Here is a 2,852-nt window from a genome sequence, read left to right as displayed (position 1 = left end):
AGCCAAACTGAGGATATATGCCAGGGAGCAAGATCTCAAATGCTCTGAAGTGGGTCTCTTATAGGCAGCATATGTATGAGTCTTGTTTTGTTACCCATTCAGCCATCCTGTGTCTTTCGATTGGAGCATTTAATCCATTTACATTCAAAGTAATTACTGATAGGTATCTAGTTGTTGCCATTTTTATCTTTTTTTTTTTTAAAGACCCATTAACATTGCTTGTAATACTGGTTTGATGATAATGAACTCCTTAGCTTTTTTTTTTTTTTTTTTTTGTCTAGGAAGCTCTTTATCTATCCTTTGATTCTTAATGGTATATTTGCTGGTAGAGTAATCTTGGTTGTAGGTCCTTGCTTTTCATCACTTTGAACATTTCATGCCAATACTTTCTGGCCTGAAATGTTTCTGTTGAGAAATCAGCTGACAGTTTTATGGGAGCTCCCTTGTAAGTAACTACCTGCTTTTCTCTTGCTGCTTTTAAGATTCTCTCTTTGCCTTTAGTCTTTGGCATTTTAATTATGATGTGTCTTGGTATGGGCCTCTTTGGGTTCATCTTGTTTGGAACTATCTTCATTTCATGGACTTCTCTGTCAATGTCCTTCACCAGGTTAGGGCAAGTGTTCTGTCATTATTTCTTCAAACAGGTTTTCAGTCCCTTGCTCTTCTCTTTCAAATACCCCTATGATGTAGATGTTGGTATGCTCCATGTTGCCCCAGAGGCCCCTTAAACTATACTCATTTTTTGGATTTTTTTTTTCTCTTTTTGCAGTTCGCATTGGGTGTTTGTCTTCCAACTTGCTGATTCAGTCCTCTGCTTAATTTAATCTACTATTGATTTCCTCTAATATATTCTTCATTTCTGACTGGCTCTTTTTTATGCTTTCTATCTCCATTTTGTGCTTTCTATCTACATTAATAGATCATAAATGAGTTCATCTATTCTCCCTTTAAGTTAATTGAGCATTCTTTTTTTAAAAAAAAAAGAATGGCTTTTCTTTCTTTTTTTTCTTTTTTTATATTTTATTGATTTTTTACAGAGAGGAAGGGAGAGAGATAGATAGTTAGAAACATCGATGAGAGAGAAACATCGATCAGCCGCCTCCTGCACATCTCCTACTGGGGATGTGCCCGCAACCCAGGTACATGCCCTTGACCGGAATCGAACCTGGGACCTTCCAGTCCGCAGGCCGACGCTCTATCCACTGAGCCAAACCGGTTTCGGCGATTGAGCATTCTTAATACCAGTGTTTTGAACTCTGCATCTGATATATTGCTTGTATTCATTTTATTTAGTTCTTTTTCTGGAGTTTTGTCCTGTTATTTCAGTTGGGACATGTTTCTTTGTCTCCTCATTCTGGCTGCCTTCCTGTTTTTATTTTACGTATTAGGTAGAGCTGCTGTGTCTCCCAGTCTCGGCAGAGTGGCTTTATGTAGTAGATGTCCTGTGGAGCCCAGTGGCAGAGTCTCCCCGGTTACCTTTTCCTCCCTTTGTAGTGTCTCCCCAGTGGGTCCTCAGGAAACCAAACTTCTGTCAGTGCTGATGCAGCCTCATGTAGTTCCAAACCCACTGCAGTGTTTCTCCCTGATATACTGAGGGTGCTGACCTCCTTCAGCATGCAGGAGAAGCCACATTCATGGGCAGAATCTATATTTCTTGTCAATCACAATATCACAAGAGTAAAAGGCAAGTTGCAAATAAATGTATTCTGGAATATACCTTGCATCCATCATCCAATCCCTAGGAACCAAAACATAAAGATTTTAATGGGCCTCAAAATCCTCAGTGATAAAAGGCAAACCGGGCCAGAGCAAGCTGTAGATCAGATGAGACCTCTGCACAAAGCCAGGACCCTTAAAACACTAGATCCTCAGATAGAGAGCTAGAAGAAAAAGAAGAGGAGGTAATAGAATGGAAAGAATGAAAAATATATCCCAAGAGCATCCCTAACCAGTCAACACACTCTCAAGGGTTTAGGCCAGAATTCACAGTGCCTGTGAGGCTTGAAAAATACAGAGCCAACAATGCCGTTTAATGTGACCCTCAAAGGATATCACACCTGCACCTGGAAAATACACATAAACACAGATCCCCTCTGGAGAAAGGCACCTAAATCTAGGCTGCAAAGAATTTCACAGTTTAAATTCCAAGCAAGATGAAATAGCAATTAAATAATTATCAAGCACAATAAAACAAGTGATCATAGGCAAGAGAATAGCAGAAACAACTGCAGATGTTAAAATTATGTGGCATATATCACAAAATAATATGTTTAAATAAATATGTTTAAAGAAATGAAAGAAGATATTGGAAGAACAAACTCAGGAATTGAACTGATTTTTTTTCCATTAGAGAGAGAGAGCAGATTTTTCCCATTTGAGGACCCCTCCCTGGGGGGGGTCTCCTTTGGGACACCTCCCCAGGGGGAGTCTGGTTTTCTGATGTCAATCCTTACCCGAGGATATTTTCCCATTGATTTTTAGGGAGTGGAAGAGAGGGAAAGACAGAAACATCAATGTGAGAAAAATACATCTACTGGTTGCCTCCTGCATGTGCCTTGACCAGGGCCCAGGCTGGGGAGGAGCCTGCAATCAAGGTACGTGTCCTTGACCAGAATCAAATCCGGGACTGTTTGGTCCACAGGCCGATGCTCCATTCACTGTGCCAAACCAGCCAGGTCCCCAGGGGGAGTCTGTATAAACTTACAATAAACTTCTGCAATGGTTGCTTAAAAATCTTTTAGTCCGCGAATTTTACTCTTCAAACTTCATAGGACAAGAACCCACAGAGAGAGTCTACACCCCGAACTCCATGTAACAACAATAGTGGCAGCATAGCAGCATCAGCAACAGGC

Source organism: Myotis daubentonii, chromosome 4 (genome assembly GCF_963259705.1).
Source record: "Myotis daubentonii chromosome 4, mMyoDau2.1, whole genome shotgun sequence".
Classification (NCBI taxonomy): domain Eukaryota; kingdom Metazoa; phylum Chordata; class Mammalia; order Chiroptera; family Vespertilionidae; genus Myotis; species Myotis daubentonii.
The sequence above is the reverse complement of the archived record's forward strand: the minus strand, read 5'-3'. Positions refer to the sequence as shown.